The sequence below is a fragment of the Sarcophilus harrisii genome, chromosome 5 (genome assembly GCF_902635505.1).
Source record: "Sarcophilus harrisii chromosome 5, mSarHar1.11, whole genome shotgun sequence".
Taxonomy (NCBI): domain Eukaryota; kingdom Metazoa; phylum Chordata; class Mammalia; order Dasyuromorphia; family Dasyuridae; genus Sarcophilus; species Sarcophilus harrisii.
In genome coordinates, this window is record NC_045430.1 from 141,203,773 (window position 1) to 141,227,085 (window position 23,313).

Consider the following 23,313-nt stretch of genomic DNA (forward strand, 5'->3'; position numbering starts at 1 on the left):
AATTCTGTACTCCTGATTAGCAAGAGTTCTCTATAACCAATTTTTCTGCCAAATTATCATATTTTCACTCTCTTGTGTCCTCCCTAGCTATGGAAGAAATAATCAACATTCCTGGGAAGATTATGTAAACCAATTGTCCCAGTGACTCTATTCTCCTTTCTTTTGACTTCCCTGTGTAAAATGCAAAATTGGTAACCCTAAAAGTTTTAGGAAAATTTAAAGAGGGAAGAATCACTTTTAGGTGGATGGGATGGGGAATCAGAAAAAGTTTTAGGGTAAAGTTGGCAACCAACTTAATTTTGAAAGGAAAGAAACTTGAAACACTGAAGAGGTTTAATTATAGATATTATCTATGTTTCTCAAACAAACAAAAGATCATTCTCAACTACCAACATGCTAGTATATAATATTTTTGTCCAGTTGGAAAATGATAGGGGCTGTACACTCAGCAGGACTGTTAATTAGACTTGAAATTCACTACCTGATTATTTTTTCTGTAATTATTGAAGGAACAAAATGCACTAGTTGGCTACAGAGCTCTGCAAAGTCTGAACCTGCAGTGTGACCTTCTCAGGTAAGTAAAGAAACAGAAAATAGAGCTGTGGCAGGAGGTGGCCAGATGGGGCTGCTCTGTGTTAATAAGTTATTTTATTAGTCTTCTCAGCTTTGTTCTCTGTAGAGGAGATGCTTCAAAGCTGAATTACGGTAAGAAAGTCTGCTTGGTGGCATATCCCTAAAAAATACCCTCAAAACACAAAAACCTGCTTCCACATCATAAATCCACAATCCTGCCACTTCTGGAAGTAAAAGGACTGAAACAGAAGGGAGGTTTCAGATGGAAGTGAGTCATGCTGGCCTCTTTTTATAAAGCAGATGTCAAATTGTGGTGTGTGTGTATGTGTGTGTGTGTGTGTGTGTGTGTGTGTGTGTTTTATGAGTGTCAGAGTGCCTACTTTTATTTATTTTCTTTTGGCAGTTTTAATAGTTTCAAGTGTCTTAGGATCTCATGATTGAATAAAGATGTGTTTGAGAGTTCAAAGACAGATAGGTAGCAGCAAAGAAAATATGCATTTTCCAGGCTGTTGAATATTTAGGGCTGCCTACACCTGGATGGTATTTACAAGAGATTTAAAGAATGTTCCAGTGCATATTCTAAGTCTCTGTAGAGCTGCAGGTGATTATTTGCTTAATAATTCTGCAATGAAGCAACTAATGGTGAACCATGCAAACATGGATTCTGGGAAGAATTAATCCCATGATAGAGAAAAGATATTATTCTTGGTGAAGAAATATCACTCAATTAGTGTGCATTAAGTACGTACCATGTACCAGAAACTATGGTAGGTCCTATAAGTAAAGTGAATTTAAAAAACGAAATAATACCAGTTCACAAAGCTCTTATCACCTCATAATTTGTTGATTTCCTTGCCACAAATCTCCTCCTGCTTCAGCCTATCATCTACGGAATTAAGTAACAGCATTGTTTGGTAGTAAAACAAAAGACACAGTTCTAATTTCAGGTCTGTGACATTATATCAGTTATTTAACTATTTTGGTTCAGTTTCCTCCTCTAAAAAGATGATCCTTATGCTTGCAAAGTTCAATAATATTCCCTCCTTTTTGGCAGGAGTCCATGCTTTTATATACCATATTTGGATGAAGACTATTTGAGCTAAGCATCCATGAAAATTTTAATCCTGAATATCTTTAGGCTTTATGATATATTTCCTTTAAGACCTCAATAAAAACAATTATTCTTTGTAATTGTGAATGCTCAGTACCATGATAAGGAGCATGTTAATTATGTACTCATTGTGTTAACACTGAAAATGTTGCCCAATAACCTCTCTCCCACCCCCACCCAGCATTGGTCTGGTTTCTGTATTAGAATTAATTCAATTTTCCCTTATAATATCATTCTGAATTGTCAGAGCATAATTATCTGCTGTTTCCAAAGCTCCAGAATTATATTGGATAAAGACAAATGATCACTTATTTTCATAACACCATTTATCCACATTGATATTATTTCTCTGATCTAAATTGAAAGACCTCTTTTCTATTTTATATATATTTATTTCTATTCTCTGCATTTCTAAGAAATTCAACATATTTTTCTATTTTTTATTCATATACAATATACATGTATAATACATTTTTTTTGTTTGAATTGAAAGAAGTTTCCTTTCAAAATAAGAAATGAAAATTAACATTTCTCCCCCCCCCCCCCTTTCTTCAAGGTTTAGGAAAATAGTGTAATGGAGATAAGCAAGTAAACTTATTATACAGATCTAAGCCTGGAATAAGGAAAGTAGGGGAGATCTTATAGAGATCCTATAAAGTATGCATGGTGATGAGATCTTCAGTAAAGTATTTCCTTCTGGTTGGTCTCTAGAGCCCCTGTCATTGGGAATTATGTCAAACATAATAGGCAACTGAGAAATAAGTCCTCTATTCAGTGGATGAAACAACTTCCATGTTGTTTCTTTCTTTCCATCTCTCTTCAGTATTCTGGGACTCTGCTAGCTTCCTTTCCCCCTTTCTAGGAGCAGCTTTGATGGCTATATGCACAGCATGATTGTGAATACATATGCTTAACTGAGACAGGATCATAAGTCCCTAGATGCCTCTTGAGCTTTTTATTTTTTCCATTGAACAGAAATAAGGGAAACAGAGATCCTGATAAGGATGTTTCTAGCTTTTTAGATGGTTGCATATGAATTTAAGAATATCAAATTGAAAATTGTTTATTTAAATTTCATTTCATGTTATCATTATACATCTCCCTATTGTAAGGTAAAGAGGAATAAGCATACTGAGAACGTGAAAGTGAAATTTAATGAAATTTAAATAAAAGAATCTATAAGGTAGAAGTGATCTCTCATTTTCTAAACTTCTCTAACATACTGTTCATATGTTATGGGCCAGAACTCTGAACTTGAAACAAAGGATTCTTACAAGGTGCTAAGTCAGTGGAATTGATAGAGACAATGGTTATCTAGTTTAGCATGGTGTATGTTTGATTTAATCTTACAACAAATAATGGTTTCCTAGTGATATAATTATTGGTTTATACTCAGTGTAGAGCTTATAAGCCAGGAGTTTTAGCCAGAATTCATTCGGAGATTCAGAGGGCAGAGAAGACAGGCAGGAGCTCAAGCTCTTGGAAAGAAGGAGAAAGATAGGCCTCTAAGAAAGCTAAATGGGCCATAGGAAAGGAGACAAGACTTTGAAAGAGATAATAAAGGATATGGACTTTAACACCTGGCTGTTCTTGTGGTGATTATTGACCTGAAACGAAAGCTGCTCTCAGAGACTTCTAGGAAAACCAAACCAGAGAACACTACATTTATACATCTCAAGTTCATGTTATTTATATTTATGTGCATTTTTAATTTTCATTAATAGTTCTTTGAGGAAAGAGACTACATTTTACACCACTGAAGATGTAATCCCTTGTTTCTTGAACAATTCCCTAAATATGGAGGGAACTTAATAAAGTTTTAAAGTTTGGGGGAATAAAGAGAAAGAACCTGAATTCTCCAAATGTTATACTTTTGTATTCATGAACTCATTAAAAAATTTTAATAGCTATATTTCAATAGAATTGGTTTCTTTTGTAATCTTATATCTTCTATTTTATGCATTTAAATATGTTATTCTGGAGCAATTAGGAGATGCAATAGATAAAGCACTGACTCTAGAGTCAAAGACTTGAAATCAAATCTGGCTTCAGGCACCAGCTGTATGACTCTGGGCAAGTAACTTAATATTGATTCCCCCTACCCCCTAAACAGATTATTCTGTAAAGAGATCTATATGCTTCATGAGGATTGTCAAAAGGATTTATGACATAAAAAGTGATAACATTCTCATCTTTATGTTAAATTTAGAAAACAGGTCAATTGGGCAGGTGAATGGCTGATTGATAGAATTTCAATAATAATGAGAAAAAACACATATAGAAAGATCAAAAAATTTAACTTAGTTATTAGACCCAAACCATGAAGACAAAGATGATAATTTTAGTTATTATTAAAATGGTTATTTTCAATAGTTTTCAGAAGAACATTTTTGGTAATAGTGTCCCAGTTCCTTCAACTTATCAATTACTTTTTCCCCTTACAATTGCTAGTATTTTCTAACACAAAATTTACCACTATATCAGAAGGAAAAAGTGAGATCTATCTTTAGTTGCATATATTTTTTATTATAATCTAAAGATAGGAATTGGACCTTTGATTTTATTAGTAAAGAAAGTCACAAGGTAAAGAAAAGCAGGTTAGTTTCCTTTCTGCAATTAGTAGAATAGAGCCATGATTAGTGAAGTACCTTGCCCAAGTCACATAAACAATGTGAAAGAGGCAGGACTTAAAGCTATGTTTTTCATTCTCTTAAAACAGATTCTCTCTCCACTCTACCATGTGGCCTCTCCATATGGTATTATATAATTAGAAAATGCTTTTACATATTTTATCTACCTTGATCCTTACATCAATCCTGTGGAGTCCCCATTCTTCTGATGAAAAAATTGATGGTCAAAGGAATTGTGGAACACACTGGTGTTTTGGTGCCAATATTAATTTTCTTCCTATTGTAGCAGGCTACCTCTGGAATCATAGAGTTATTGAATAGAACAGGATCTCAGCTCTAGATTTTATCATTTAAACTGCAATAACTTAACCTAACTATAATCTAATCCATTCTCTATCAATTCATTTTGGCAATAAGGACTTAAAAATTAATATGCTCTGATGAAAACCAGATAGATGGGCATCTAAGCTGTGACTGTAGAACAGGCAGCTGTATCATTTCTTCTCTGGTCAAGTTCTTGTGGTTTGTTTGCCCTAATGTCTGCATTATCTGCTTCTTCATTTCCAACAGATAAACTGACACATTGTTGGCTTACATGATGAATACTTAAGCTAAATCTAAGGTCTCTCCCAGTTCAGGGACCAATGATTCTTTTCTCTAAAGGAGATATCACAAGGTACATGCCCTGATTATCCTTCTCAAATAAGGTATGAAAAACTTGGGACATCCACAATGAACATAACTCATCAACTCAAATGAGAAATTTCTGTCAGATCTTATTCCATTTGTTTGTCAGTCAGCACTGCAGAATGACATTGCCCACATTATCACCAGTAGTTCTTACCTTAAGAAGGTCATATTTAAAATTTTATAAAAATCCATTGATAATTAGAATGACTGTCAAGTTGTGCTGCTTATACTCAGAGACTATATACTTCCACAAATTCCAGTTTGCTATTCTCAGGCTAAAATTCCTTCTATTCTATTATTATATTTCATTAATTTTTCTGGTCAATTTAGGGTCCCAAATTTTGGAAGAAGGAAAGAAAGGAAGAAAATATATGGAACATAGTTGGATCTGATAGTTGCAAGTAATTGCGCATTTTGGTTCCAATGATACTTGCTTGCCTGTTATAAACTTTCAAAACTGCTAATTTGGTTTTAACTTTTCTATAAAACTCTCATTTGATTAAAATATTTCTGGATTGTCCTGAAGATTTTCCTAAATCTACTTTTCCTTCATTTAAAATTAGGACAAAATTTAAGTGTGTCCAGTCTTCTGATACATCTGCCAAAAGTGATGACTATACAATTTTCTTTAAAAGTTCTTTCTGGCCCTTGGTTTCATAGTTCTAGGTAAAAGGCTTAAATATTTAAAAAAAAAGTATTATATATATATATATATATATATATATATATATGTATATGTTTATATACATTGATAATTACATTTCAATATAAATTATTTCCCATGCTATTTTATATATTTAAAAACATATCCATTGGCTTCACCAAAATGCCAATGAAGTTCATAACACAAAAATGGCTAAGAAAACCTGTTCTTGACAAACTCAGGCTTCCAAATGAGACAGGATCTCAGAATACATTTGTCTCACACACTAGCTGGTGTCTCATTACTTACCACCTAACTCAGTTAGTCTACTAATAGAAATTCAATAGGTTAAATTTTTACCCTTTGCAAAATAGTCAGAAAACCACTTTACAACAAAGTCCTTCTTGTCACAGACACAATAAGATAATTCCATCCTGGGACGGTGGTTGAAACTCCTCCTTCCCTCACTTTCAATAAAAACTGAGGAATTTGATAACAGGAAAGACACAAAATAGGGAACCAACAGACAACAAAGTCAGCCAGATCCATCAAAAGTAAAAAGGAGAGTTTTACTCCAGATAGGCTGTTCAGTGTATTCACACAGGTGATCCCAACATACTGGACTGTGTAGGGTTTGTTAGCTAAATATTATAGACAATAACCAGAAGATAGAAAATCCCTGCTCTGTTTTCTGCTGCTACTTTATGATGCTGCCTTCATATGGGTAGGCAGTCACTGGCTTTGATGTATTCAATCGTACAGCACCATCACTTCATCACAAGTTATGTGGATACCTGAGATACAGACAGAGCACTTCCAAGACAGTCAAATTCATTTAAATGAGTTAAGGGTCTATCTGTTGATTATAACTGAACTTAACTTTTCCTATTCAAAATGTTAGTGCTAACCCTTGTATTCTAACTTTCATTGAAGCCGACTTACAGTGGAAGCAATCCCAGGTCCAATTCCTTTATTTTACAAATGAGGAAATTGAAAACTTGGTGAGACCCTCAGGGATTTGCCAAGTTCATAGAGAATGGAAAGCTTCTGAGGGGTCATTTGAATTCAGATCCTTTTCTTTGAAGACTATGCTTTTCTAGTTTTTCTTAGTGCTCTAATTCCCCTTTTTTTTAAAGATTTATTTCTATTTATTTATTTTTTTTCTGAGGCAATTGGGATTAAGTGACTTGCCTAAGGTCACACAACTAGAAAGTGTTAAGTGTCTGAGGTCAAATTTGAACTCAGGTCCTCCTGATTTCAGGGCTGGTGCCTGATTAAGTGACTTGCCTAAGGTCACACAACTAGAAAGTGTTAAGTGTCTGAGGTCAGATTTAAACTCAGGTCCTCCTGATTTCAGGGCTGGTGCTCTATCCACTGTACCACCTCATTACCACTAAAGAAGTTTTTTTTTTTTTTCCTTCAACTTCTTTAACAAAGAAGTTAAAGAAAATAAGAATTAAGTGCTGATGTTTCCCCTCCCCCTTTTGTCTATTATAATCACATCACTTTTTCTAAGAAGTAGATTTATCCTTTATTTGTTCTGCTTGCTCTCAGATCACTAAAAGTCTCTTAATTGTTCTTAGGATATTTTACAAGTTGGATCAGTCTGAGTTTTAGGCTTCTTGATGAGATTCCACACTAATTTTCTTTATTCATCATGGACAACTACTATGAACAATTCTTTTTAAATCTGAGATTGTCTAATTCCAGAGCCCATTCTTAGTAGAACATTTGATTTCTTAAAGTAGGATTTTAATTCACACTATTTATAAATTATATGTAATGGCAAATTGAGACAGCAGATGGAGCTACAGAATTTACTAATGCCTATAAACAATCTTCATGTGAGACTCTAGACTAAATTCTATAACAGAAACAGATAACTAAGGTGAACTCACTTTCTCATCAAATCTTTTTTTTTTAATTTTAAAAACTTTTCTGGGTTTTTATTCCTACTTGCAAGATAACGTCAGCATTTCTAAAACGATTAAGTCATTTATATCTGTGTAGTTTCCTGCTTATAGTATAAATACTTATTTAGTTATGGGAATAATTGAATAATGACTTATTCCTAAATCAAATTTGACATAAAATCTGTTCATTTATTATTTTATTCCATTTAAAATGCTGCTTATTATTTTAGCTTTGAAAGAAAAAATCTAATGTAAAGGAATATTGCAAAACTTTTGGCAACTTTGTCTATAATCCCTTCTTAACTGAGTCCATATTAAGCAGTTGACAATTATTATATCTTAATTTTTGTTGTTTAGTCATTTTTCAGTCATGTTTCACTCTTCATAATGCCTTTTTGGGACTTTTTTTTTCTTTTCTTTTTTTTTAATAGCCTTTTATTTACAGGTTATATGTATGGGTAACTTTACAGCATTGACAATTGCCAAACCTCTTGTTCCAATTTTTCCCTCCTTCCCCCACCTACTCCCCAGATGGCAGGATGACCAGTAGATGTTAAATATATTAAAATATAAATTAGATACACAATAAGTATACATGACCAAACCGTTATTTTGCTGTACAAAAAGAATCAGACTCTGAAATATTGTACAATTAGCCTATGAAGGAAATCCAAAATGCAGGTGGGCAAAAATCTAGGGACTGGGAATTCAATGTAATGGTTTTTAGTCATTTCCCAGAGTTCTTTCGCTGGGCGTAGCTGGTTCAGTTCCTTACTGCTCCATTGAAACTGATTTGGTTGATCTCATTGCTGAGGATGGACGGGTCCATCAGAATTGGTCATCATATAGTATTGTTGTTGAAGTATATAATGATCTCTTGGCCCTGCTCGTTTCACTCAGCATCAGTTCCTGTAAGTCTCTCCAGGACTTTCTGAAATCATCCTATTGGTCATTTCTTACAGAACAATAATATTCCATAATTTCCATATACCACAATTTATTCAGCCATTCTCCAATTGATGGGCATCCACTCAGTTTTTTCGGGACTTTCTTGGCAAAAATAATGGAATGGTTTGCCATTTTCTTCTCCATTTTAGCTTACAGATGAGGAAATTGAGGCAAACAGGTTTAAGTGATTTGTCCAGGGTCACACAACTAGTGAGTGTCTGAGGCCAGATTAACTCTTGAGTCTGGCTCTCTCATCCACTATGCCATCTAGGTAATCTCTATCTTAATTACTATTTTGGAATATAACTTTGCTATTAAAGAACCCACAATATATTTTCTTGAAATTTCTGATGTTCTCATTTCAGTTCAACCTCTTCTTTGTTTCCTAACTTTTAAATATCACAACTTCTCTGGTGTAACATTTCTATCTTAGTGAAATATACCTGCTTGGTTTCCCAGAAGAATATTCACATTTTCTTCTAAAATTATGCTTTTGATGTTTTTCCCCACTATCCAAAGTCATTTAACTTCTTTTGTCAGTGCACATTAAGCATGTCCTTCAAGATACATTTTAAATGGACCTCTTGAGTTAGGAACAGCTTCCTGGTGTTAAATGTTTGAACACTAAGCACTTTTAAATACCTTTCTATGCCTGAACAATAGAGCTCCCTGAGGCTATTGCAAATCTTACAAGGCTTCAGAGTTTGTTTCTACCTCTATGTCCAAAATAATCACATGTTTCTTGAATACTTCAGCCAAAACTGATCTCTCTCTGTCACTTTCTTTTTTCTGTATCCATCTCTCTGATTCTTTTGTTTCAGTTTCTGTCTCTCTATCTCTTTTTGTCTTTCTTCCTAACTTTTCCTCTCTTACTTTTTATCCCTCCTTTGAATCCCTTTAATACTGAATCTATTATCATTCCACTATTTACTGACTAATAAGTGCAGTTTTCTATAAAACAATATTGTAAGTTTGAAGGCAAGGAAGATATATTACTTTTATATTACCTAAAGGACCTAATGAAACATGATAAATAAACATGCTTAATAAAAGTTTGAAAGGAATCAATGAATATATATTGTTTTTATATAATGCTTACTCATGAAACTTTTCATTTGTTTTTGTTAGGTAGTATAGCTGATGCAGCTTGGTTGTCTGATGGATAGATGTTTGACTTGAAGTCTAACTTCAAATACCATTTGAAATATTTATCATTAACTGTAGTAAGTTTCTGGGAAAGTCAATTAATCTTTCTGTCCCTCAGTTTCCTCATGTTTAATATGAATGGCAATATCACTTGCCTCCTAGGGTTGTGAAAATACTGTTAGACAATTTTTGTAAAGTGTTTTGCAATCCTTGAAGCACAATAGAAGTGCTAGCTATTATTTATACTCTATTATTTTAAAGTGAAATTATATAAATAAAATACATAAATTATTAGTTCTATATTGTTCAAAGTATATTTTCTATTCAGACCAAGATTCACTGAATATAATAGCTAGAAGAGATGATCTAGTGATTTTGATTTTACTCATAAGAAAAGGGAGTTTTAAAGAGCATTCGGGACTTGCTTAGGATTATAGCATTGGTAATGTGTAGAACAGTGCTTTATATTGTAGAGATCTAAAATGAATAAAACCTTTGTCTAGAATTCTCAAGGCATCTCCCCCCAATTCCCCAGATTATTCTCATTATCATCTAGGTTGATTATTTCTCTCTTTCTTTCCTCTGTGTGTGTGTGTGTGTGTGTGTGTGTGTGTATGTGTGTGTGTGTGTGTGTGTGTGTGTGATAAATTGGAAGAGCTCAGAGAAGCAGATACATATATTTACACAAAAGTCTTACTCTTAGAATCATGAAACAATAGGACTGAAAAAATGGAAGAAAATTCAAAGTTCATATAGACAAAGAATATGCCCCAACAAGTGGTCATTCAAACCCCATTTGAAGACCTTCAACAACGAGGAACTGTTTATGATGAATCTCTTCCATTTTTTTTGAAAAGCTTCAAAATGGATACCTCATCTTGGCTAAGCAGTAATCACATGGTCTTAAAAGCTATTCCTTAAGAGTGCAACCACAGTTGACATCCATCATTTTGTAAAGGTTTTGAGTCTATTTTCATAAACAGAAGTTTTTGTGTCCAGGGACTAGTTGGGCTAGGTACAGAAAGGCTTTTCATCAATAGACATCATTTAGCATTGAAATATTTGACAATGGCAGCTGATGAAATAAAGAAAAATATGAAATGCTCCTGAATTTTTGTGTTCCCCTTCTGCTCCTGTGATGGTGGCAAAAAAAAAAAAAAAAAAAAAAAAAAAAAAAGATTTTGAATGATAACTCAACTATTGTACTCTAAATGTAATGCCTTTCTCCAATGAGCAATGAGTTGAAATAGCATTAGAGAAACTGAATCATATGACTATTTAATCCTTGCAATAAATTAAAGTAAAATATATAATAAAACTTGATACTGTGAAATGGAAGGATGACTCACTAGATTGCCTTAGAATCACCATTGACACTTTGTGTAAATGGCAACTTGGTTAACATGGCAACCTTGGTAGAATCTGATTCATTATGTACCAATTTTTTTAAAAAGTATGTTATTTAAAAGAATATCTGGTCAATTTTCCTTACAATACTTATTATTAAAAAGAGAGAAAACAGCAACTATGAAAATGTTTGTAACTTTTGCAGAAAACTGTTCCAGAAGATGAAAAGGTAGACTGACGAATATGATTAAACCCTTCAGAATAAGTTAATTGTAGAATGGCAGTTTCTTGAGGATAAAGACTCTTCTTTTGGTTTTGTACCCCAGTGTCCAGTAAATTGCTTCCTGCTTAATATAGTAGATGTTTAATAAATATGTATTGAAAGAAATTAAATCAAGCATAGTAACTTCAGTACAAAAATAAACTCAGGCAAAATGTAGAGAAAAATATGTTGGAATATATAATTAAAGATTAAGAAGTGGAAAAGGTCAAAGGATTAATTTTGTGCCTATTTTAATAGCTATTTATTTCCTTCAGAAGAGAGTCAATTAGCAGCAGAAATAGCAAATACAGAATAGCATTCAAATCAATGAAAATGATTACATTGAAACATATAGACAGTTATTTAATATTGATCCAAGTTTAAATCATGTCAAATCAAATCATCAATTTATTAGAGCAAATACAAAAAAAAAAAATCATGATAGGTTTACAGGAAAAAATAAAGAAGGAAAGAAGCTATATCATTTGGGCTAATCAAAAAAGCCATTGACAAAAAAAACAGGAAATGAAGCAATGAAAATATATTAACATAATATATTGATTTATTTGAGAACTTCACTTTTGTGAATCAATTGCCAAAAAAGAGGCAAAGAGAACTTAAAACTGAGTAGTTCAAAAAGAGCAGGTTAGACTGTTTAACATCAATATTCTTCGGTTGATTCTATATGTATTTGAAACTTGGATTGCTACAGTTGCTTAATAACTGAAATTAAAGGTCATGCAAAGGATAACGGAAAGGCACAAAGTTGAAAGTGATGAGACTCTTATGACTGACAAATGATAAGCTATACAGGAAGTCATGTAAAAATATAATGTGGAAGATGCAATGTCAGAAAAAGAATTTGGGAAGTTAGGTATTGGGGCAAAAATGAGAGATGTCGGATGATAATTCAAGTGTTGCACTGACATCCATACTATTAAAAAAAAAAAAAAAAACCTTTAATAAGGTCTCTAATACAATAAGTAAATTGTCTGTGAAGGAACCTTGGGAGGACAGAGTCACATGGTTTTCTTGGTTTGTAATTTTTTTGCAGGAGGCACAGCACTCAATTCATGAGGTACTTAATATTAATTATATTGATCCTAAGATCATAGATCTGTGTTTAGTCATTTTTGAGTCATGTCTGACTCTTTGTGACCCTGTTGGGGATTTTCTTTGCAAAGATATCAAAATGGTTTGTCATTTCCTTCTCAAACTCATTTTACTGATGAGGAAACAGTAGCAAGCTTGCTCAGGGTACCATACCTGGCAAGTATCTGAGACTAGATTTGAACTCAAGAAGAGTTTTTCTGATTTTAGAACAGGCACTCTATCCACTAAATCACAGAGCTGCTCTTCCCAAAAAACCAAGGAGTTATTTTAGAGGTGTTCCTCTCTTTACTTTCAGACCAGAAATAGCTACCATTTTGTTCTGTAGTATTTTAGTTTATATTGATCTGAGGTATTTGCAAAACTACTTCACTGACAATTGCATATGTTTATAACTTTTATTTTCAGAATTTAGGGGATTTCCCCCCTCCCTTCAAAGATTTATATGCATGGCATCTGTGCTGAAACCTTCCAATTACAAATACATTATATATATATACATATATATGTGTGTGTGTGTGTGTGTGTGTGTGTTTGTGTGTTTATACATATACATATATATGTCTTCATATCTACCTATTTACCCAATTTTATTTTTAGGAAGAAAACAAAAGTGTTCAATGAATATGCCTAAAATGTTTTGATGTTATTTTTAAAATCTAAGTCACTATAAATCCAAAGACCATAGTTACTAAAGACAGACTATGTGATTAAAAGTGGCTGGGAAAAGTGAACATCAGTATAACAGAAATTCTGTTTAGGTCAGCATGTCACATCTTCCATCTAAATAAGCTCCAAATGCTTAAGTGGATGAAGTAATTATTAAAGAGAAAAGTTTTCTCATTATTTTCCTGACAATTTATAAGAATATGAACAACAATATGACAAGAGATTTAAGGATATTTTTCTGTTCTGTTAAATTTGGGCCATCTTTGTGGAAATTAGTAATTATACACAATCCGAATGATTCAAAAAGACACACATTTTTAGATTTTGTGTTAAGGAATCATGAGACATAGAGAAGTTCCATGTCATATTTCCTATTCTGTGCTCTAGACACAGGAAAAAAGTATTTCTCTGAAAGTTGGGATGAGGATCCTGGGGTTGGTGTTGGGGTGGGAGGTATCTATTACCCTGTGTCCTTATACCTTGAGGAATTGGTTATAACATATTGTCAAATGTCTAGGACTTCCTTCTGGGTATATCACAAATTTACAGCATCTGAGGATTATATAATTTTTAAGAGTTAGGAAGGATGTCTGATCTCTACTTAAAGGCCTTTCATCAGGTAAAAGCACTACCTTCCAATGATGCCCTTTCCAATTTGAGATAGTTCTAATTCTTAGGAAATTTGTTCTGACATAAACCCTGAATTTATCTCTTGACAACTTTCATCCTTTAATCCTGGTTTTGCTCTTCAGGGCAAAACAGAACAATTCTCATCCTTCTTGTACATTTTGTTCCTTTACCTTGCCATCTTCTGCTGAAAATTTCCAATTTTTTAAAAAATAGTCTTCATATGACAGAGTCTTAAGGCCCTTATTATCCTAGTTGCCTTTGTATGGAAATTCTCTAGTTTATACTATCTTTCTTAAACTATGGTGCCCAGAATTAAGTGTAATATACCAAATGTGCTCTTTTATCAAGGCAGTGTACATTTATTCCTGGAAATAGGTCTCTTTCACTGTAGTCTCAGGTTGTTAATTTTTTGAGCAGTCACATTATACTCCTTAGCTTTAATCCTCCAGAACTCTTAGATATCTTTAGACTATCTACTTTCTAATTATGCCTCCTCTATTTTATACTTATTATTGTTTTAAAATGTGTAGTAGCTGGAGACACTTTCTATCTCATAGAGATGTTACCCCAGATTCAAAGAACTCTGTGGGATAGCATCTTCTCAAAACCATATTTCATGAATTCGTATCAATGTGTTTTCCTTGAATATTCATCTGGAAAAAGGAATTTGTTCAAAGCAAAGGCATGCAGTAAAACATATAGTATGAAAAATATTTCCTCCCCCCAAAACAAAAACAAATCTGAAACAAAACATTTTCCCACAAACCTATGAAATACTTTGAGAACAAATAAAGATAATATTAGAAAGAAAAGTGATCACACAAAAAGAATGCATGTATCCATGGCAGACATACAGAAGTACCCATTGGAACCATGTGGCCAGGGGAAAAGCAGCATGTTATGCTATCAGTGTTAAAGGATAATCGTTGCCTTCTGATGATGTCAGCTGTTGCCTTCTGCTGATTTTATTCTGCTACTCCTTCTGGTCTTTGACAAATGATGACTTGCTATATTCTGCTCCAGTTGACACTTAATCTCTGCCAGATGTAACTTCCCTGGAATTATACTCTGTTAGAAGCTTTCAAGCACATTCCCACTTGCCATGTAGTTTTGGAGCTCCCAGCTTGCTTCTGGCTCCAGCTGAAGCCTGATTATGGTGCTACTCCTCAATGTGCTTAGTTCCAAAAGCCAGAAGCCTGTTAGACTATCAACAATCTTCAGGGAAAAATTATACCCTCTCTGCTTTTCATTTTCAAACTCCTCTTTTTGTTCTTTTTCATAAAGTCTTGGTTAGAAAACATTTATATCTAGCAGGAGTTTCTTTTGCCTAGGCAACAACCCCCAAGTATATGGAACAGGATTCTTCCAAATACCTGAAGTCTTCAGGCTTCTTTATTTGGACTAAACTTTTTGATACATAAAAGATTTTCGTCTCCCTGATAGAGGGAAGCATTACGATTTTCTGATTATAATCTCTGAAGAGATTTTACTGAAGAATTTACTGTTCTGTTTACTGAACAATTGCTTTGAGATTTGTTTCCACTTTTCTAATCAAACATGCTTCCCATTTTGGAACTTGAAATATACTCCTGGGATCCTGGACTTTGATAGATGAGCTTTTGTCTTATCTTGCCCAGAACTAGGATAAAACTTCTCTTCTTAGTCATTTCCCAACTATTCACTAACCTATAGTTTTTAGACTTTAATTCCACCACCTTTCCCAACATCTTTAAGATTTATAAATGGAGACGTTTGCCTTCTTCCAATCTTATATGATACTTCTGTCCTTATTCTTTTCTTTTGTTTTTAAATGTATTTCTGTCTTCAAAAATTAATTTTTTGATACACATTATTTTATGAATCATGTTGGGAGAGAAAAATCAGAACAAAAGGAAAAAAATTATTAGAGAATAAAAAACAGAAAAAAAAAAAGTGAACATAGTCTATGCTATGCATTGTCTCAGTAGTTCTTTTTTTCAGGATGCAGGTGGCATTTTCTGTCCAAAGTCTATTGGGATTACTTTGGATCACTGAACCACTGAGAAGAGCCAAGTCTTTCATAGTTTATCATCACATATTCTTGCTGTTGTTGTGTACAATGTATTCCTTTTTTTGGCTTGTTTTGTTCAACATTAATTCATGTAAATCTTTTCAGGTGTTTCTAAAATCAGCTTAGTCATCATTTTTTTATAAAACAATAATATTCCATTACCTTCCTATACCACAATTTATTCAGCTGTTCCCTAACTGATGGTCATCTACTCATTTTTCAATTCTTTGCTACCACATAAAGAGCTGCTACAAACATTTTTGCACATGTGGGTCCTTTTCACTCTTTTATGATTTCCTTGGGAAACAGACCCAGTAGAAGTACTGCTAGGTCAAAGAATATGTTCACTTTTATAATCCTTTGGGCATGGTTCTAGATTGCTCTTCAGTATTGGATCATTTCAAAATTACACCAGCTATAATTAGTGTCCCAGTTTTCCGACATCCCCTCTAACAGTTATTATTTATCTTTTTCTGTCATCTTAGCCAATCTGAGAGGTTTGAGGTGGTACCTCAAAGTTGTTTTAATTTGCATTTCTCTGATTAGTAGTGATTTATAACATTCTTATATGACTAAAGATGGCTTTAATTTCATCATTTGAAAATTGTTCATATTCTTTGATCATTTATCAATTGGGAAATGACTTATATTCTTATAAATTTGACACAGTTCTTCATAAGTTTTAAAAATGAGAACTTTATCAAAACCTTGGCTGTAAAAATTGCTTTCCAAGCCTTCTACTTGCCTTTTAATCTTGTTTCTGTTGGTTTTTCTGTTATTTTTCCTTCAAATTTCAATGACAGTGTCTCAATAGCCATATATTTCAGCTCTTTCATTATTTGTGCATATAATTCATGTGGACTAAATGATTCTTTAAATGCCATTTATAGAACAACAACAACAACAACAACAACAAAACATAGCATGGGAGAGAGTCAATGATAAAATAGAAGTGTGACTCTTCTCTCTTTTAAAATATTTCAAGGTGGGTTTCAGCAGCTGAAAGATATAATCCTATTATTTAAATTGTCTTTTTTCTCACAATATAAGCTATACAACGACCATAAAAATGCTCTTTATTTTTTCCTTGGCTTTCCTTGTCAGAATCATCTTACTCTGAATTTTAGTACTCCTGACGTTAGTTCTACAGGATATTGTCAAGTTCTTTTTCACCCTGCTTATTTGTCCTTATTTCTATCTTTGTGTATATATATATATATATTTTTCAAAAATCCTGATTTATATTTCACTGTGAGAACTCCTATTTTTTTCTATTCCAAACAGTGAAAAATAAAAAGATACTATTAAGGTCTGATTATCAGTGCCACAAGAATTGGCAGCTACCAATAAAAGGTGAAGAAAGCTTGGAATATGATATTCCAAAAGATAAAGACTAACAACCAAGAATAAGTCTTACAAAACAAAGTATATTCCTAGTAGGGGAAGGAAAGCAGAGAGAATGTTTGATGAAATAGAGGATTTCCAAACATTCATAAAAATAAGAATAGAAGTGAATAGACTTTTTGAAGTGAAAAGTTATAAGATAAACATAAATAGGTATATACATTTTGATTAATTGAGAGGAACTATATAGAATGAGTTGTTTACATACAAAAGTGAAAAAAATGTCTTTTCAGAGAATTAATAAATTCAAGGGTGATAGAGACAGTAAAATAAGATAGACAGATGTGGGTGTAATTTTATTCGTAGGAGAAGAAATTGGAGGGATAAAGAACTATATGGGGAAAGAAAAAGAAATGGAGATAGAGCTCTACCTCTAAATGGGATAAAATTAAATGAAGAGTGGAGGAAAAGTTGGAGGGAACAGGCATCTCTTGAAAGTCATTCTCATCTGAACTGGACAGAGGAAGATAGAACATAATTGCATAAATACTTAAATACACAAAGAGGGTTGTATAAACACATTAAAATCAACCAAGAAATAGATGGAAAGAGGCATAAAGGAGAGAGATTGAGAGAAAATATTATAGGTAATAGAATAGTAAGAGACAAAACAAAGTCTAATTTCTGAGGAAAGAGTATAAAGAGAGTATTAAAAGGCATAAAAGTATAAAAATCTGTGATTGGTGAGGTGTTTGGGAAAGAAAAGATGAGCAACAGAGTGAAAAGAGACCCTTTGTTTATAAATGACAAATATCAAGCAAAATTCTATTTTATTATCTTCTTCCTTGTAAAGAGGTGGGCAGGAGCAAAGAGAGAAAAGGGTACAAAAGCACTAGATGATTTATACACTGGAATTATTTTTATGATGTTCTTTTGAAGATGCTTATTTGTTGTACTGCAACACAAAACAACTAAGTATCCTGTGAAAGCCATATTTTTATTGTCTTTGGTCCTACAATGAAACCAATTCAGTTTATTCCTTTATTTCTTTATTTTTCTCTCCAAGGGGAACCTGTCAGACATGTATCCAAAATCTTTCTATTTATTTCATTTATTCTCAGAATGTCAAATTTGAATGGTTTAATTTCTTTAGTAGCATGTCTCCTCAGCAATGGGGTGAAGCTCTCATATTTTTAGTACCAATAGCTAAATTGTTATTTATATATGTTCTAAACATTTAAAAATTTAGAATACATGTATATTTATATATACCTATACATATTTATATACACATACACACATATAGAGTAAAATGTAAGGTAGTAGAATAGATAGGTATGTAGTAAAAAAATATGTATATATATATATATATAATATGCCATTATAATATAATATGAATTCTACAATTCTATCACTTTGATTAAAGAAGTGAATAGGATAATACAAAACTTAATATAATTTTTTGCATTTTTCTTTGTTTTCAAATGTACTAGGATCAACATTCTTCAATGAATGGAGAGCCAACTGATGATGAGAATTAATGTTATTGAGACCTTAAAAATGCCCATTATCAAATATCCTTCACTGTTGTAGTAGTATATTGTGCAATGAAATAAGTTTTGGATTGAGCCTGATGTTTGAAGATAGCCTATTAACTTTGGATAAGGACTTTCTCTTTGACAAAAACCTGAGAAGCACGGAAAGTAGCATTTTTAAGAAATTAGGTTTATATCTAAATATTACAAATTATTTCACAATAAGCTTAAAATTGGTCCATGAGCCAAATAAACACCATTATCATACAAAATAATTGTGATTTCATACAATTATTTCTATAGTGAAAATTCTCTTTGAAAAACTAAACAAGGAGTTAATCAGAAAAGACAGGGTGAAATGATTTTGACTATACAACATTTTTAGAGAAATAAATTTACTGTAGTAATAATAAAAAGGGAAGCAGATAATTGATGATAATATTTGCAGAAAATATGTCTGATACAGGGAATTGATCCAACTATCTAATTACAGCAGTCATTCCCTTAGTAGATAGGTTTTGAAAAGACATATTCAGGCAGTTTTCAAAAGGGTAAATGTAAGCTTTTTTTTTTCCCCCTCTGCTGAGGCAATTGAGGTCACACAGCTACAAAGTATTAAGTTTCTGAGCTCAGATTTGAACTCAGGTCCTCTTGACTTCAGGGTTGGTGCTCTATCTACTACACCACTTAGCTGCCCCTAACTATAAGCTTTTAAAAAGGATTCTCAGGTCTAAGGTTTAAAATTGAAAGGTACATTTTATATATATATATATTATATATATATATAATATATATATATATATGTAACTCAAATTTAAAAAAATTAAATGCAATTTAAATGAGAAAAACCAGGAAATCATTGTATACTACAACAGCAAGACTATAATGATCAGTTCTGATGGACAAAGCTTTTCTCAACAATGAGATGCTTTAGGCCAGTTCCAATGATTTTGTGATTATGAGAACCATTTAAACCCAGAGAGAGCTCTGACTGTGGAAACTGAGTGTAAATCACAACATACTATTTTCACTTCTTTTGTTGTTGTTTGCTTGAATTTTATTTTCTTTCTCATTTTTTCTTCCTTTTTGATCAGATTTTTCTTGTGCAGCAAGATAATTGTATAAGTAGGTATGCCTATATTTAATTAAAACAAAAGCAATTCAATAATTATTCAGGAAGTTTTTCTATTTTAAATAAAAGTTCTGAACAGTTTGAAGTAGAGAAACAACTTTTCAGTTTAACAAAATATAGATAAGTTTTTTCCACATAATTATAATATAATAACAAATTGGCCTATGATAGTACATTTGTTAAAGTTTGATATATTTGAATATGACATTTTAAATTAAAATATTAAATATAATCATTTACTTAATTAAAATATAAATATATGGGAATTAAAGTGATCTTTTTTTAAAATTTAAAGGATAACGTTTCTGTGAAAACTATTCTGAATTGTTATTTTGCTTTCAGATGAACATAATCTCAGGTGGGTATAAGCAATCTGAGCTTAAATTAATTTAGCTTTATATTTTATATATGTATGCATATACATAAATATGTGTGGATGTATACTTACATAAAACTGAGAGATTCAATTTCAGAGTGGTTTCTAGGAATTTAAAAATATTTTCCATGGCTGCCTAGCAAATAACCTTGTAGTTTATCTTATCAGTCATGGTGTTATTAGGGCTCCTATTCAATATAAAATATTTTTGGCATACAATTATAGATGGCAAAGATATTTCTTTTTTGTACAGAAGCCAGGCCTACTGTGTGTTTTGTTGAAAGAACCTCCAGTTACATTTGTTTTTTTTATCATTACTGTCACAAAATCACCATGAAGTCTCCTTGGATAGTTCCTCAGATTCCACGAGGAATTAGTCACACAAAGGAAAATATACATGTCTATCAATGTTAGTTTAAGAGTTTAAATTTTGATTTGTTTCCAAGCTGTCTTGTTTTCTTTAGAATAAACCAAATCCTTTGGAAGAAAAATAAAAGGGGTAAGACATATAACAGGGAAAGAAGAGGAGGGGAAGAGAGAAGGAGAAGGATAAAGCATATTAATATGGCAGATTTCTATATGTATACCAATGCATATAGATACACACAATTACCTCAATGTTCTTTCTCTGAAAATGCCATTACTGGGGAAGTTTACAATAATAACCAAGGTATTTTGAAATGAAAGAAAAGTCTTTCTCAAATAAAATTCTCAAATCAATTCATTATTTTACCAAAGGTCAACATAAACCCAACACAACATGGTGCAGTGAAAAAACAGCATAAACATTGAATTTAGACTCACAAGAACTGAGTAAAAAAATTCATTTTTGTTATTAGTTGTGTGATGTTGGGCAAATCTCTTAATATCTTTTAGTCTCACTTTCCATATCTTTAAAATGAAATATTAGGCTAAATGACCCTTAAGATTTCATCTATATGTACGATAATTTCTATTTCTATTTACAATTTGAAAATAGGAAAAATGTAGAATAAGGGATTATTAATCATTTAGATATTCCTATAATTTCAAATGAAAATGAAAGATCGAACCATATCAAGCCAACTCTATTCAACTTAACAAAAAAAATTTTTTTTTTATTAAACATCTACTAAGTGCTAGACAGTGTAATTGCCTCTGGGATTACTAGGACAAAAATGAAAAGCAGCTCTTACTTTCAAGCAAAGTAAAGGGATAGCTTAATCAGAAAGAGTAGTAGCAAATGGACATTGCTTTATTTTATCCTCATTTATGTAGGAGATTTCCAGTAGTATGAGAAAGTATGATATAGAAAACAATTTGGCATAATAAGTAGAAATAAGATCTCGAAGGCAAGAAAACTTGGGTTTGATTCCTGCCTCTAAGACCATGAACAGAACACTTAACATTTCAATGCTCTAGGTCAGAGTTTGGCTAATATGTTTTCTGTACAGGATTGGATAGGAGATACTTTAGGTTTTGTAGGCCAAGAGATGAAATGAAGGACATTATATAAATATTTATATAGCATATATCAAATTTCCATGCATTTTTATTGATGAAATTCAAAATGTAATAAAAATAGTAATAATAATAATAGAATCATTATTTTGTAATACAGGTATACTAATAAGAAGAATGAAATTCCTATTTGGTGGGGGGAAAGAGGATAACATTTCATTAAATTGAAGTTCCAAATTTGTGTTTTCTTTCTTTTTTTTTTTTATTGTACAATTAGCTTGTGAAGGAAATCAAAAATGCAGGTGGGCATAAATATAGGGATTGGGAATTCAATGTAATGGTTTTTAGTCATCACCCAGAGTTCTTTCTCTGGGCGTAGCTGGTTCAGTTCATTACTGCTCCATTGGAAATGATTTGGTTGATCTCATTGCTGAGGATGGCCAAGTCCATCAGAACTGGTCATCATATAGTATTGTTGTTGAAGTATATAATGATCTCTTGGTCCTGCTCATTTCACTCAGCATCGGTTCTTGTAAGTCTCTCCAGGCCTTTCTGAAATCATCCTGATGGTCATTTCTTACAGAACAATAATATTCCATAATATTCATATACCACAATTTATTCAGCCATTCTCCAACTGATGGGCATCCATTCAGTTTCCAGTTTCTAGCCACTACAAAAAGGGCTGCCACAAACATTCGTGCACATACAGGTCCCTTTCCCTTCTTTATAATCTCTTTGGGATATAATCCCAGTAGTAACACTGCTGGATCAAAGGGTATGCACAGTTTGATAACTTTTTGAGCATAGTTCCAAAGTACTCTCCAGAATGGTTGGATTCGTTCACAACTCCACCAACAATGCATCAATGTCCCAGTTTTCCCGCATCCCCTCCAACAATCATCATTATTTTTTCCTGTCATCTTAGCCAATCTGACAGGTATGTAGTAGTATCTTAGAGTTGTCTTAATTTGCATTTCTCTGATTAATAATGACTTGGAGCATCTTTTCATATGACTAGAAATAGTTTCAATTTCTTCATCTGAGAATTGTCTGTTCATATCCTTTGACCATTTTTCAATTGGAGAATGGCTTGATTTTTTATAAATTAGAGTTAATTCTCTATATATTTTGGAAATGAGGCCTTTATCAGAACCTTTGACTGTAAAAATATTTTCCCAGTTTATTGCTTCCCTTCTAATCTTGTCTGCATTAGTTTTGTTTGTACAAAAACTTTTCAGTTTGGTATAATCGAAATTTTCTATTTTGTGATCAGTAATGATCTCTAGTTCTGCTTTGGTCATAAAGACCTTCCCCTTCCACAGGTCTGAGAGGTAAATTATCCTGTGTTCCTCTAATTTATTAATAATTTCATTCTTTATGCCTAGGTCATGAACCCCAAATTTGTGTTTTCTATCATCACTATTAATTGCAAAATTTCATCTATTAATGTGGATCACTAATGAGATTATATATATATTTCATCTTTAAAAATGTCTTTTGTGTCCATTTATTTCAGCTGTATTCAACTTTTCATGACCCCATTTGGGATTTTCTTGGTAAAGAAATTGGCATGGTTTGCCATTTCCTTCTCCAGCTCACTTTACAGATAAGGAAACTGAGGTTAAACAGGATTAAGTAACTTGCCCAGGATCACATAGTGAGTATCTGATGTCAGATTTGAACTCAGAAAGCTGATAGTTCTTCACTCTAGACTTGATACACTATCCACTGAATCACCTACTTAATCTATTGATATAGATA